Here is a 17192-nt window from a genome sequence, read left to right as displayed (position 1 = left end):
TTGCCCATATGCGTGTCACCTAAAGAAGTTTGGGCATCCCTGATAACAAAGTCCTTCGAGGAAGCTCCATTAAAGGTCCATGATGTATCACCAAAAGGGGATAGATGTGTGGAACAAGTGGATGAGTTATGAAGGCTTATGATTGCAAAAAGAAGTGAAAGTAGGATAGCATGATGGAGACTTAGGATCAACAAGTATGCTTTTTGACTTAAAATTGTAGAACTTTTGCCCCTAGTTATTTTGATATTAGGGGAGATCAACTCTTGTTCTTTTTCTTTCATAGGATTTTTATCCTTGAACTTGATTTTTGCAGAGTCCAATAGCTTTTGATTTTGATTTGGACTAAAGGACTTTTCTTTATTATTGACTTTTAGATTTTTCTTTTCAAGGCTTGATGTTTCATCCCCAATTAGTAAGGGCTTTTGTAATTCTTGTTGATCCAAGTCTAAGAGAGGACTGAAAATGGAATGAATGGGTGAAATGGTAAAGCTATGTGAGTTCTCAAGAGGGCTGGTGATACGCTCAATAGATTCTTTGTTGGAACTACTCTTAGGACTATTAATACCAAGAGGTGCTTGCACCACTAGAGGAGATTTGCATTTAGACTTAGTAGCCACAACACTAGGTGGTTCACACCCAATTCCTTTCAAATTGTTTATAGATTGTTCATGTCGACTAAATACCTTAGGAGATAGTGGGAGTTGATCAACATGAAAGATATACTCACCACATCCCAGGTCTTTAATCTTGATCTTTTCTTTGATCTCTGCTTGTTTTGATGTAGAAGCTTTCAATGATTATGGATCCACATATGTTGATGAAGGAATAGCTTCTCGATTGACTGGGATTGTTATTTCTGATCTAAGTCGCATATTGTTGCAATATATGAATGGATTTGGGTTAGCTTTGACAGTCACTTCGACTCCATTGTGTGGAAACTTGATACATCGATGATATGTAGATGGTACTACGCTCATCTCATGAATCCATGGACGTCCTAACAATATGTTTTATGTGAGATCTAGATCAAGGACTTGGCATAGCACATCCTTCATAACTGGCCCAACTCTGAGAGGTAAGGTGACTGTGCCCTTGGATGAGCGCTCTTCGTCATCATATGCCTTGATGATGATTTTGTTTGTAGCATTCACAGCCCTTTCAGAATATCCCAATTGTTTAATAGTGTTCAATGTACATATATTGAGACCAGCTCCTCCATCAATCAGGACTCATTTTATTCGATGTTTGTGTAGGAAGGCTTCAATGTGTAAAGGTGCATTATGTGGCTGACTTACGAAGATGTCATCGGCTTCTCTGAATGTAAGGGAGTGTGGAATGGAAAGGTATCCCACCATGGCTTGAAACTAATCCACGTTCATATTAGTGGGGACAGTAGTGTCTCTCAAAGTTTTGTCAAGAATGGCCTTATGTGCAAGGGATATGCGTAAGAGCTCAAGGATTGAAATGAGCATGGGTGTCCTCCCTAACTGTTCTACAAGGTCATACTCGGGTTTGGTTGATGAGGAAGTAGTTTTTTTAGCTAGAGCACCTTGCAAAGTGAATTTACCTTGATGGGTTGTGACATTACATTCAGAGGTAGGTTGGGAAGAAGATCCAATGCCTTTTAGGACAATCTTGGGTCTTTGGGTAGAATTCTCAGGTGTTTTGTCCTTGATGATAATGGTAGAGACATAATTGTCCATCGAAATGTGATTGATAGTTGAATCATAGTTATAAGATGCTCTTGTATAGTTGGTTCGCTCATCTGTGGCTTTAGACTTTTCCTTGTCATGTTTCGAGAATGGTTCTTTAAACATTTCATGTTCTTGATTGGATGAGTGTCCCTCGATCTCAATGTCGCCTCTATCAATGAGATCTTGTATAGTGTTCTTCAGCCGATGACAATTTCCTATTTTATGTCCCTTGCTCTTATGAAATTCACAATATTCATCATCATTCCACCAATTTGGTTTGACCTTTGGCTCATATGGAGGCAAATCTAGAATTGTTATTATTTTGTTTGCCACTAGCTTTTTGAAAACTGACTCTAGTGGTTCTCCCAATGGGGTGCACTTCCTTCATGATCTAGAAGTTGTTTGAGTATTCACTTGATTGTTTGTAGAGCTTGATCCCAAAAAAATGATTTTGGATCGCACTGTATTGGCATCACAACACCATCATTGACTATGTTCTTGTTTTTATTCCAAAATCTTGGCTTATCTTTTCCTTTAAAGTCATCTTTGTTTTCATTGAATATCTTAATGACTCCTTGTTCAATTAGGACCTTTTCTATCGCTAAGCCTTTTTCAATGACGTCCTTGAAGGTGGACAAATAAGCTTTCCTTAGATCATAGCCGATGTCTTTGTTAACATTCTGGGTGAACATCTCTACCATTTGTTTTTGTGGGATTTCACAAGAGCATCTGCTGGCTAGATTCCTCCATCTTTGTAAAAATGATGAAAAAGATTCTCCATCCTTTTGTTTGGTGTTGCACAAGGTAGTGATTGATATGTTTGTCTCTATGTTGTATGAGAAATGTTGGATAAACACCTCTGCTAAGTCACCCCATGACTTAATTTCGGGTGGAAGTTGGGAGAACCATTCCATAGCTTGATCACCTAGGCTTTGTGGGAATAATCTCATCAAATATGTCTCTTCTAAAGCTACCTCAATGCAAGCTATGAAAAACTATCTTATGTGTGCCTTAGGATCCCCTTTTCCTCTATACTTATCAAACTTAGGTGTCACAAAGTGTGTAGGAAAAGGAGGCATTGGAATGCTCTTGTCAACTGGATAAGGACATACGTCTCTCATTGTGTATGTTGGCTTCAATGTATTTATGTCCTCCATTTTCTTTTGCAAGTCCCTGATTTGTTGCTCCAAATTGTTCTTCGGTGGAGACCGACTTCTTGGACCATACCCCATGCCTGAACCACTAGGTGGAGGAGGAGCATGTTGTATATATGGAGGATATTGATCATACACATGTTCATATGGAGGAGGTCTATAATGATGTTGTGTATATGGACCACTTGGTATAGAGTCATGTTGAGGAATGACATATTTGCTTTGTCCATGTATACCATACTCTATAGGAATGTCATGAGTTGGTTCTAGTGTGTTGCCCCCAAATTTGATGCAGGGTTTCCTTGTGTCCAAATTCTAAGCATGCCTTTGAATATCCAATTGCTTTGGTGGTTGATCCTTAGCATTGGTATGTGATTGAGCATATTGTTCTGCATAAGACCTCCATAATGGTCTACGAAGGTGAGTATCATATGCTTGACCATGTGTATGTGGGACCTCTGGTTTTTGAAACAAAGATGATGGTGATTCAAGCACAAGATGTGGTCCTCTATTGCCTCCACTATTAGGCCTCCTTTGATCCATGTTGGAGTGAGGTTGTTGCAAAGGTCGATTTTCCATTATTTGAGACATGTCAAAATCATGAGGGATCTTGGTTCCACTTTGTGCCATCACTTGTAGAAAATATTGTCTATCTCTCCTCATTATTTCCTCAACCAATCGATTGAAATGAGGATTCATAATGGTGTCTTCCACCTCTGCTAAATGTACGGAAAAGTTGTCCATAATGTCATTGTGTATATCATTGTTGTTTGTAGTGTCCATGTGCTCAACATTTGGAACGTTTCTATAAGCATCCATGTCAGGTAATGTAGTATGATCATAAGTGAAAAAGATATCATTGTCATACTCATAGGAGCTCATGTTTGCGGACTCTTGAGCCTCTTTAGTTTCTCTCCTATATTTTTGGGAACGGGTTTCAACCATGAACTAGGTATTGACCAAGATGTGTGAGACTAGATGAAAATGGAAAACAGTATGGAAGACCAAGAGTTGGATGGAATGTAAATGAATCTGAGGTTTACTTGCAATGTCCAAAATGTAAGACCAAGTATGTATGTAGTAGAGTGGGTGTGACTTCCAAAGAGAGGATAGTTTCTCTTGATGAGGTAAGTTGACCTTGACTCTAAGTAAGACCAAATGAGACCCAAAGGGGATAGACCCTGATGAGGGACCACTTAGTAAAATGTTGTTGTATGTAGTGTGTTGACAAAGTATGATGAGAACAAGAAAGTGACCTTTTGACTCAAGTTTAGACAAATGTGAATGTAATGTAAGGTGTAAAGCAATGATGGACTTTGTGAGACCCAAAGATAGGTTGAATGCTAGATGAAACCCTAGAGAAATAACCTAGGAAGCTCAAGAATTGTGAAACTGACTGTGTTTGTTTGATGGACTGTAAAAAATTTTCAATTCTAAACATAGACGTGCCTGTATACTACACAGACATGATTTCCTGACACAGACGTGGTTCTGTTTAACACAGACGCGAGTCTAAGATTTTGTAAATGCAATGTTGATTCTAAGAACACAGACACGTTTCTGCCCTTCACAGATGCGATTATACAACACAGACGCTATTATGTCAGACACAGACACGTTTTTGCAAAATTTGTGCAATTTTTTCCAATTTGTGAAGTTGCTTTGTTGTGACCAAATTTGAGTGTTTGACTATTTTTCGTGACAAGAGAACACAGTGTTGATGAGGATTCAATGTTTGCAAGTTTTAGAGTCAAAAAAATGACTCAAAGAAAGTGTGATGTCTGATGTAAAATTGTTTTGCATACACTTGAAGACACAAAAGACACAATGTTTTGATGTTTGGTCTTGAATGTTTGATTGTTTAAAATGAGTCAAGCACAATTCTTATGGCTGGCCAAGACAATAGTTGTTGATCCCACATGGAGTTTCTCCCGAGGCTACGCTATTCAGAGAAGATACTTAGATGTTTGACCCCACTGGCTCCACCCTCGGCACTCACTTCTCGAGGTAGCCAAGTATCAGTCCCCACGAAAACTCCTCATGGCGAACTTTGTATCTCTACTAAGAATCGTATGTGTGTGGGCCGCTACCAGAGGTCTGACCTCCTGCCCCAACAACTAGAAGGATTTTGGCTTCTAAAACAAAAAAGTGCTAGTAAGGGCATCTGCTCGTGTGGCCATACATGTGGCACTTTCAACTCTGTAAATACAGAAGGCTCCCAGCCGGTAGGGGTTACACCCTACAAATGATCAAATAAATTTGATCAAACGGGTTTATGGGGAGACATAGTGTCGGTATGAACTAATCAACACACGTAATTCATAGTTTTCACCATGAATACAGTTATTTATAGTGGTTTGGAAGAAGATGGCTTTTCTTTTGCTACCACTTGGGTCTTTCTCTCCTCACTAGTAGTCCTAATGACCACACGGGGAGACAGGCCCTCTAAAAATGAAACAAAAAGAGCCTATTGCTCAAGACACAAAAGACAATGGTTCAATTTTAGTGCACCAATTAAAGTGTTTGCTAGTCTATGAGAACAAGACACACAATAAAGATCAAAAACCCTTGCCAAGGTCCTGCAACAAATATTTGTTAGTAGTTTGGATTGTTTCAAATGATCACCCCTTCCTGCACACACAGAAGTTAGGTAAATTTTATATCCAAAAGACTTTGTGAAATAGGGGCCTTCAACAATGCATTTTGTTGACCAATTCAAAGATTTGATTCATCATAAAAAAATATCACCTGTAAAATTTTAAGAGATTTTTAGAAATGTAAGAAAATCCAAAAAATTTGCTAATTTGTTCCAAAAATTAATTTTTTATGAAAAATCATAAAAAATTCATATAAAATGCAAAATCGATCCAAAAAATCTAAAAATTTTATTGGAGAGTCCTGATGGTCTTCCAAACCTGCATAAAAAAATTTCTGCAACAAATCCAAGCAGGATTTTTTAGGAATGATTTTGCATCAAATTTAAAATCACAAAGAACAGATTTTGTGTATAATTCTGAGATATTTCCAAAAATGTAAGAAAATCCAAAAAATTCGCTAATTTGCTCTCAAAATTAATTTTTTATGAAAACTCATAAAAAATTCATATAAAATAAAAATTTTGATCCAAAAAATCTGAAATTTTTATTGAATCCTTGTGATACTTTTCCTAACCTGCACAAAACATTTGATGCCAAAATTCAAAGCCGTTTGTGAGATCTAATCAAAATAAGGAAAAACCCTAATTTTTAAAGATCTAATTTTTTAGGAAATATTTTGCATCAAAATTAAAATCACAAAGAACAGATCCTCTGTATAATTATGAAAGATTTCCAAAAATATAAGAAAATCCAAAAAATTCTCTCATTTTCTCTCAAAATTAATTTTTTATGAAAATTCATAAACAATTCGTAGAAATTTAAAATATGCTCCAATAGATCTGAATTTTACTTTGAGAGCTCTTGATGCTGTCTTCAACCTACGAAAAAAATTTGGTGCAAAATTTTCAATCCGTTTGTGAGATATGATCAAATCTCTCCAAGATCTTGATTTTGTGTCCAAAACCCTAGCTGCACAAGGTTATTCTCCAAATTGTTTTACAAAACAGAAATATAGGGTTAGAAAAATCTGTAAAAAATACAGATCTAACAAAAATCCATATCCCACCGGGTGTGCCAAAATGTTTATGGTGAAAATGGAAACAACAATATTGAAAGACTAAATGAATTCAACCACAAAACTCTAGCCTAACAACAACAAAGATCCACCATAACATATGAAGATTACCTAAGACAATGCAAATCAAATGAAATTACAAAGATTATACCATCACATGTCCAATAGGGTTTGGATCTCCATTCTTCATATCTCCATTGATCTTGCTTGATATATTTGCTCTCAGATTTTATGTGCACAAGAGCTCAACAAAGAACGAAATGTGGTTGCAAGTAGGATCTCATATGAAAAGCGTAGTGTAGTCAAGTGCATAATTGAATTATCCAGGGTTTGATAATGAAGGAAGCATCTCCTTATATAGAAGATATTATAAGAAATGGAGCGATAAGATTGAGAGGTGTAAAAAAAGTCGGCTATGATTAGAGGGTAGGTAAAGGAAATAATAAAATAATGAAAGGGTAGGTAGTGTATGAATTAAGAGATGAATGACATGTGTCATGGGTAGAAAAGGCTAATGAATTAATTAAATAAATAAAGATTTATTTAATTAATAGAAGAAGTGGGATCAATTAAATAAATAAGATATTTATTTAATTTAGGAAAAGGATAATTTAAATAAATAAATGTATTTATTTAAATAAGAAATAAGGCTAGAAGAGGATAAATGAATTAATTAAATAAATAAAGATTTATTTAATTAATAGAAGAATTAGGCTAAAATAATTAAATAAATAAAGATATTTATTTAATTAGACATGACAATTTTAGGTGTCTAGAATATACTTTATTTTTAATTATCAATTTAAAGATTTTTGTTATATGAATAAAGAATTTAGAATTTAGTAATTTTAGCAAAAAAAATTATAATTTTAAATTCGATATTCATATTGGAAATACATTAGGAGATTAATTCATATGTGAATTTATTTAACTTTATTGGACAAATGACAAATTTGATTTCTATGTATTATATAGTTGTAAATTCTTGTTATCTAGAAATTCTTAAATTGCATGTTATTTATGTTTTTGGTTGTTTTTAAGGAAAGATTGTTTGTAATAAGATATTGCATATATTGTGTTCTCAGTCAAGCTTAATTTCATTGCAATTCTAGTTGATTTGTCATTGTATCCTATGTTATTATTTCTCCTTGGTCAGGTGTTGTTGTATAACCTTATTGATGTGAGTCATTGTGTGTGTTTGTCCAAATGGTCAATCTTGAGTTAGTGATTATGTATCCTTCACCTATGCTTTGTCAGGATTGTTTATGGTTGTCTATTTCGCCATAGAGTTCTCGTAGAGAGACATTTCCTGTTAGTGTTCTATGAGAGAGAGTGGCTTTCGAGCGGGGGCCATGCCTGAAGTGGTTGACAGGATAACCCGTCAAAAGTCAGTTAAAAAGTGATAACCTAATAATATATTGCGGGGGAGTGAGATGAATATTAATTAAGATAATATACCTCGTGCATAGGTGAGTGCTTGTACAGGGCTCATAATGTTATGAGAAGGCCTGGAATGGCAAACTTACCACCTTGTCTTCACAAAAGGATTGGTAGGGTCCGCATGAGACTTAGTTGGAGCCGAAGGCTCGGGAGAGGTTACCAGGAGAAACCCAGGATGGGGGCCAGGACCTATGGAGGTTGTACCATGGTATCCATCGTAAGACATGTGATGACACTCTCTCCTTAGAGTTACTAGTGTTTTGTGAGTTGAGTCACATGGATGTTTGCGAAGTCTTGTAGTCCTTTCGTACTTGTCTTACTTTGCTTGCTTGAGGGTTTTCTACTATCTCCTAGCACGGTGGGGTGGTTCCATTTCAGAATCACATGGTCGGGTGGTAGTGCCACTTCCCATCGGATGCTCTAGATTGTATCTTCAAGCGAAGAAAGGCTTCGCTGGTGTTTCTTGGTTCATGGTTTATGTACCAGCTCTTGTTCGAGATCATTGTTTAGTTGAGACCTTGTGATCATTGTATCAGACTTTTATATAACCTTGATATTGTAACTTTGTAATCCATGGCATTATTGAAAGCCATGTATTTATGGATATTGTAATTTTATTTCAGTGAAATGAGTGTTATTTCTTTGATCTTATGTTTAAATGGTTTATGGAAATTGGATACATTGGAATACTTTTATTTTCTTCATTATGAAATTTAGATGTATGTGTAGTTTTAAACTTAAGCATTCAATTTATCTAATTAAATGGATTAACTATGGTGTTAATATAATCTACAAATTAATCTTCGTTGGTAACCCTTAGGAAATCATATGTTAGACTTCCGCTGTGTTATTAAACGTGCAATGGTTTTAGTTAGTGCACTTAGTTTTTCAAAAAAAAAAAATTATTTCACCCTTTAGTTGCCTAGTTGTGTTGTTTTCCTTTAGGGTTCCTGGTGGGGCATTACAATGGTTGCTAGATATCAAGTTGATCCAAAAGAGAGTCATGTCACTACTATGAAGAGGATATTAGAATACTTGAAAGGAACTGTGGATTATGGTTTGTATTGTCTGAGGAATGATGATTTCATGCTATGTGCTTAGACTGATGCTGATTGGGTTGGTGATGTTGATGACCGAAAGAGTACCTCCGATGGTGCATTCTTTTTGGATAAGAAATTGGTTTCAAGGGAAAGTAAGAAACAAGAATCAGTTTCCCTATCTATTGTTGAAGTTGAATACATTGTTGCTGCTAGTAACTGCACTCAAGTAGTTTGGATGAAATAAATGTTGAAGGATATCAGAGTTATCTATAATGAGCCTACTGTCATATACTGTGATAATTCCAGTGTTATTAATATGTCAAAGAAACTAGTGCAACATTCAAAGACTAAGCATGTATCAATCAAGTATCATTTTTTGAGAGAAAAAGTCAATGAAGAGGAAGTGAAGCTAGAGTATGTGTCAAAAGGAACAAATTTGTTGATATTTTCACCAAGCCTTTGCCTGTAGATACATTTGTCTATCTGAGAGACAAGTTAGGGGTATCCACCTCTCTCGATGAGAACTAGATGCATTGAGTTGCATCAATCTGATGGACTTCACAGTCTTATCTTCTTGTCTGGATTGATGACTTTACATTGCTCCTCTGATGGAGTAGTATGTTTGTGGTTCAGTTGAAATGGTTATAATCATGATTTTTTTATTCTAAGGGGGAGAGTAAGTTTAGTTTTATGTTTTGAGAACCTTTGTCATTGATGTCAAAGGGGGAGAGAAAGCGTGTGAAAAATTGTCTTATCTGTTGTTGGTGAGCTTGATCTTAGGGGGAGTTTGTTGAAGATGTTTTCTTTCTTTGCATTGATTATTTTTCACATCCATATGTTTCCATCAATGGCAAAGGGGGAGTTTGTTGGACATTGTTGCTGTTAGGATATGTTGTTGTCATTAATGTCAACATATTCCTATGATTTATTGCTTTGGTGGTTGCAGATTGGTTTATTGGGATCATTGTTCAATGTATGGAGTATTCCTTGTATCATTATATCTTTTTGTATTATTTTCTATGATCTGGAAGCTTAATTGATCATATCATATGATCCGGTTTACAACTTGGTTTTTCTTATCAGTGCTTTGTAGAGTTTGGTATTTCCTCCGCTATATTTCGGTGTGATCGGATATTGAGTTATGATTTTAAGAGATTGTTTGGGATGTTCGTGTGTATCTTCATTTCAAATGGTTCATGATTTGGTGCTCCGCAAGTTATCTTTCTTTGTGGCAGTTGTTGTTGTTTGAGTGTTCTTGAGTCTCAGATGTTGATCGATGAAGATTTGATAAGTGGTGTTGGTACAACTGCTACAAATGATTCTAACGTGCTTGCTGATGTTTCCTAACTATGTCATGTTTGTTTTGATGATCCGCATTGATCCTTGTGCACGTTCTTGGTGATTTTGTTGAACTGGTGATATTCTTCATGTTATGTGGTATTCTTGGTGATGTAGCGTGTTGCAATTGTTATTGGCGTAATTTCTGGTGGTGTTGCATGTTTGAGAATTTGATTTAGGTCCATGTTATATCATGTATATCATAATATTGGTCTGGTGGTCGATCTTTGTATCGTGTGATGTAATTTTGTAATTGTGAGTTGAGGGTTTGGCTGACCTTGTAGTCAAGGTTGATGAATTGTATAAATAGGTGATGTAGTCTTGTAAATTTGATATCGGTGTTTTTGTTTGTATTATTAGAGAGTGGTAAAAGTGAAAACACGCGAATACATCCTTTGACATTGTGTTTGAGTAGAGATTGGAGTGTTGCAGAGTAGACAATATGCTTAACTGGAACTGTCATCGAGCATTTGCAGATGCTATTCTTTCAGTTCATTTGATTCTGAATTGTTGTCCAAATATTTTGTAAGTCAGTGAGACTTCTTTTTAAGGTAGTGAACTTTCCTTTAGGGTTTTAGCCTTCTGGGTTATTATATTTGAGTGGTGAGCTTTAGGAAGTGAGCCTGAATGCATGTGCATTCCCGATTACATAATTATTTTCACATACTACTGCATAGTATCATCTAATTGTGGGTAAGGTTTTCACCGTGGTTTTTCCCTTAACCGAGTTTTCCACATCAAAATCTTGGTGTTGTGTGTTGTGGTATCAATTTCCTTATCTTTGTTGTTGTTACAGTTAATTTGATTTGCATTTATGGTTTAGTTTGTTAATTTGATGAAAACCGATTCACTACCTCCCTCTTAGTTTTCCTTCATTGTTGTTGCCAACATGAAATTCTAGATTGTTAGCGCCCTTTCATAAGGAAAACTCTTTACATCATACTTACTTGTATACACCCTCAAACAATTTTCCAAATTCTATTCTAGTTTTTTTTCTTGCCTTTGATTTCAAGTACCCCAATGCATTGAAAGATCTCCCATCCTCAACAAATCCCAATATCATGGTTTGACATAAATTAACAAGTTTGATGAATTCTGACAATGCATTAGTCAATACTGCGCTTTGAGTTATTTTTTGCCAAAATGTTGTTATTGATCCTGGTAGGTTGGGACTTTCCAATGCCTTAGCCTACTCCCTCATTGTTGTTGAATATTCAAATGATTGCTCTGATATATATTATGGTTATCTAAAATTCCTTCTATTTCTATTTCTATTTCTATTTCTATTTCTATTTCTTTTCTATCGACATTGCATATGGATTTCTTACAAAAATGATCAATCAAGCACTATAACTTGTTAAAATAATCCTTTCGACTACAACTGAGCCAATAATTAGGATACACAATAGACATGGCTTCTAATAGTTCATCTTGATGGAATTGACTTAAAATCTCATCTGAAACCTCTCTCCAATATTCTTTAAAGTATTTTTTACAAAACTGACAATTTTGTTAAAAGCTTCCCTAGTAACAGGCACCTCTCTCATTCTTCTTGAGCGCCCTAGTAATAGGCACATATCTCATTCTTCTTGAGCACCCGCAACCACTAGCGGTTATGGCATACTAGTGCATTGGTATTTCATACACGCATATGTGTATACATCTCTTTGCTAGTGTTAAACTTTAAAAAATTATCAGGATTTTCTAGATCTGTCATCCAATGCCAACTAGAAAATTCTTCCTTTATAAAAGGCTCTTGTCATAGATACATACTATCAAGGGTCATTATTAACCTTCTATGCAGACTAGTATATTATTGAATATACAGAGTTCTTTCTTGAGCTACTTTCACAAGATTTCTCATTTCATTCAAAAGGGGGAGAATACCAGCCAATGTTAAGAGTGTCTCTACATCACTTAACCTATGTAAATTCTTAGAAGCTTTGTCTACTGACCCTTGTTGTTTGTACATTAGTCCAATCAAGGATTTATATTCAGAGAAAAATCTTTCTACTAGTCCACGCAAGGAGATCCATCTGGTATCAACATCCTTAAGAAGCTTGTTTCCATCGGTTATTCCCTCGGCAAATTTTTTTATGTTCTACAAATCATTTGGGCCTTTGACAGAAGAATGAGTATAGCTCGCGAACCAGATTTTTAACTCTAGCTACTAAATCAAATTTTCTCACAATTCTAAAAGCTAAATTTAGTCTATGGGCCATGTAGTGAATACCAATCAAGTATGGTGAAATGGAATTTTGTAGCTTTGCGCAAAAACCATTCCTATGACCTTAAAACGGTGCAGCTCCATCAGTTCCTACACATACCAACTTTTCAACAATTGGTAAGTCATGCATACCACCAAAATGTTTTAAAGATTTCTTAGCTAACTCAAATATATTTTGCGTTATGGAATTCTCCTTCATTTTAACAACACAAAGTAAATGAGATTGTGGACATGTTTCCTTATGGTATACACATGCATACTTATCCAAGAAGTATTATCTACTATTGTAACTTCATCTAAAGATAATGCAAGAGAAAGTTTGATTGTTTAATAGTTTTCTTTATGTCATCTTTTTCCACATCAACAAGACAACCTGCCCATTCCCATCCACTATTTTTTGACCAATGCGTCTAAGGAAATATAGGAACATTCAAAAATCCTAATAAAGTAGCAGTCACGGTAGTCTAACATAGGATGACCATTTTTTAAGAGATGAAAAACAACAATCAACTTAACAGTTTTTGACTTGAATATTTTTCACATCATATGTTTGAATTGAGCCTCAATTGAACCTCAACATTTAGCATTCTTCTTCTCTCTTTGCATATGCTCTTTATACTCTTCTTCATACTTAACATGTTTACATTCTTCCTTTTTTTTTTCATCTAATCATGGATCGTTCTTTTCCATCTATGATTTGTTTTTCATACACTTTACCAATATGCTTCTCTATGGTGTCTAGTTTTAGCTGCAACTTCTTGTCCCTTTTTAGTTTCCAACTACAAATTGTACACTTGCATTTTGTTGAAGGCTCATCTTTGTTTGGATTTGGCACTTCTTCAATGAATGGGTACCTTGACACCCAATCCAATAGAAGATTCCTTGTCATTTATCACTCGCGGCCCGATTTCGATTTTCTTTTTCTTTTTCTCTTTCGTGTACTTCCAACAACATCATTTGTGCCTTTCTCAACAGCATCATTTGCACCTTTCTCAACAACATCATCTGGGTCATTCACATCAACAATGCCTATGGCATTGACATCAACCTCAATTGACTTATTTCAACTATTTTGGGAATCCAAATCTATTGGAACATCAGATGCAGCGTTGGCATATGTCTCAATTATCTCATTTTGATCTTTCTTGGAGGTTTCTCCTTCAATAATATTTTTTTATGCATCTACAACTATAGATGTTGTACCTTCATCTGATGGACTACCAATATTAACATTATCGAAGTATGACCTTATGCTTCTATTTATGTGTTTTGATGGCCTACCTTCAACACTTTCAGAACTCTGACTGGTCGACATCTCTCAAGAAATACAAACTGAAAGAAATGGAATCTAATAACAAAGAAGATAGACCCCTATATCCTGATTACTTAGGCAATAAATGAAACCCTACAAAATAATTTTTAAAAACAAATTAAAATTCACAAACTTTGCGTATAAATAATCTTATAATACTGAAAAATAAATTTTCACTCACACTTATAGATTGGTTTTGTCAAAGTTTGTTATACAACAATGTCTGTAGTAGCAAATTGTTTATGATATGAATCAACTATAGAGATCTCAGAACAAAACAAATTATGTCAATAAGTTACCAACTTTTGACTATATTTATTCCAATCTAGATTTGGCAAATTTTGCGGGGCATTTTAAAATTTATTTTAAATTTTGGCAAGTTTAAGTGGGCTTTTGGCATCGTTGAGTGAAAATGGACGAATCTCCTTAGCTAAAGAAATGATACGTTTTGATTTCCAAGGCGATCATGGACCTATAATTACCATTAACTTACAACACGACTGGCAAAAATGGGTCATCCTAAACAATAACGTACAAAACGATTGGCAAAATGGGTCTTCCTAAATGATTGTTGTATCAAACTACTTAGCTAGTATTGGTGACTGAATGGGTGCATGTACATTGGAACTTTCTAAGTTGTTGGAAAAAAAAAAGTATAATTGGCCCCCAAAAGACAATGGTGAAACACCTTGCCTGTGGCCCAAAACACGTAAAAATGGGGCAAATGGGAGATAGACCCTTGATCGTCATATTCACCAATTTCAAAATCCTCAATCTCGACTATTCGCTAATTGGCAAAAATTCGCCACTTAAAATACTCTGTAAATAACACATCTTTATGTGCAAGAAAATTTAGAGTCAAGTACAACAAACAACATAATTAGTATTGAGTTGAACACACATGGGAGATAGAGTATGGTTCTACTTCGATAAAGACATGCTTCAAGGGAAAGAAGAAAATCTTAAACCCTTAGCATTTAATCCATTCACAATTCTAGAGTAGAAAGGTAAGAACATTTTTCACCTTGATTTGCCACCTTCATGAAGATCAATTCAATGGTGAATGTAGAGCTCCTATGTCTCTTTTGTTATGAATAAGGTTATTTCCTAACCAAACATTAGTAGCGACCTATTCACATGTTAAATTTCCCTAGGTCCTAGGTGGCATTCTAGAAGTCTTAGTTGTTAAGATAAGAACACATCATATCTTATCTTTATGACTTTAATTACTTTAAGTCTCATGGGAATTTAATATTTGCATTAGACATTTAATTCTTTTCTCATCTTAGTTTTTTCTACTACATCTCACCTTGTCCATATAAGCAAGGCCCTTGTACATTTGTAACATATATCATATCTCAATATTCAAGCAAGATAATTATTGCATATTCTCTTCTAGAAAATATCTATTGAGTAGCAAGAAAGTCTAAGCACTCGGGTTTAGGGTTCTATTCTATTGTTTGTTGGTTGTTATACTCTTTGATGGTTCTTCCAGGGGGATGCCCTCGTGGGCCTCCCCAAACAGTGAGAATAGTAAAGGAACGCTTGTTTGAAATGCCCAAGGGGGAGATCCTTCCTCTCCATCATACTCTTAAGGATAATTATTTGTAGAAGAGGATCATGCCTCATTTGTTGAGAAGTTGGTTAGCAGTAGCCCTACCAAAATGGGTATAGTTGTTTCTTTGGATGTACTTGAATCTTCTTGTAAGTTTAGGGTTTGAAGTGGAGGTTCCTGACAAAAATTTGAATGCAACTACTGCTAAGATGAGACTATCATTCATTGGTAAGTTTTTGGCCTTCCATCCTACTATTGACCAAGTAAGGAAATGGGTAGACTTTGCTTGGTCTTTACAAGCTAGTGTTAAGATATTTGATATGGCTTATGGTTTATTCATCTTTAGCTTTGTGATTGAAGAAGATATGATAAAAAAATTAACTAGAGGGTCATGGTCTTTTGGAAGTTCTCACAACTTTTTGTCCTTATGCAAATGGAAACCTAGTTTTGATCATACGATGGATCTGTCTCCTTGCTCTTCCATTAGAATTTTAGAGTATTGATGTTTTTAAGGCAATTACTAACTCTTTTAGGCATCTCTTCATAGTGGACAAAATCACACAATAAAAGTCTAGGTTGTGCTTTGTTAGACTTTGTGTTAATGTGCCAATTAACACTATGCTCCTTTGCTTTTTTATAAAATCTAAGATGGGTTGTATGCTAAAACCCATTATATATGAGAATGCTTGCACCTACTACTTTAACTATAGGAAATATGGTCACCATAGTCAATAATTTTGCTTCCAACACTATAAGAGGAATCCCCTTGTTCAAGATGATTGTCCTTCTCAAAGTGATAATGAGATTAGGGCTATTGTTGAAGCTATGGTAGATAAGTTACAAGAAAGGAGTGAAGTTCATATGGATCAAAGTGATAATGGAAATATGGCTAATTTGGATATCATGACTGATGTTTCAGAAAGGGAATGAAGTTCAAATGGGAGATGCTTCATCGATACTTGGTTTTGATACTAAGATGCCTACTAAATAGGACATTAATAGAAGAAGAAAGTCATATTGGTAGGAGTAATTGCAGAAATCCTAGGAGATGCATGTAGATATATCTTATCAATAGGATGGTAGTTTGAACCAAATAGAAAAGATAGTTGATGTGAATGTTTCATATGAATCTCAAATAAAAGAGGTAAATAGTCTTGTAAAAAATAAATTTTGGAGTAGGGCAAGTTAAAAAAACAAAAGGAGGCTGAGGCAAAAGTGGACAAAGACGCACCAAAGGTGTTGCTAGAGAATGTCCTAAACATTCCTTCTTCCCTGAAGGAGGGCAAGGTCAATCAAGAGAGTATGATGAATCAAGTGAAGAGGGTTAAAAACCTTAAGGAAAACCTAGAGTTTTGGGGGTTTGCTTCTACTCTCCCCAGACTAAACAAAAATCTAATATGGATGAAGAGGATTCAGAAGTGGAATAGACTCAAGTTACCGGGAAACCCAAAAAGAAAAAGAAACTAGATGTTGGTGTTGAAGGCAAGTTGGGGCACCCCTCGCAAATTGAAACAAGGCATAGGGATGTAGCAAAGGAAATAGCCAATGGGAGGCAAAAAAACCTTAGATGGCCTCTTAGAATCCAGAAAGAAAACATGATAACTTGGGTTTCCCAACTGGGATCCCCTGTTGTTCTAGGTAGAGCAGTTTTGTTGTGTTTCTCTTCATGAAGATCCTTTTTCAGAATATAAGGGGGTTGAATAGCCCTGTGAAGCATCATATTTTGAAATGCACTCTTTTGGAGCAAAAGTTGATATTAC

This window comes from Cryptomeria japonica, chromosome 8 (assembly GCF_030272615.1).
Source record: "Cryptomeria japonica chromosome 8, Sugi_1.0, whole genome shotgun sequence".
NCBI classification, from domain to species: domain Eukaryota; kingdom Viridiplantae; phylum Streptophyta; class Pinopsida; order Cupressales; family Cupressaceae; genus Cryptomeria; species Cryptomeria japonica.
Note: the sequence above shows the minus strand (reverse complement) of the source record.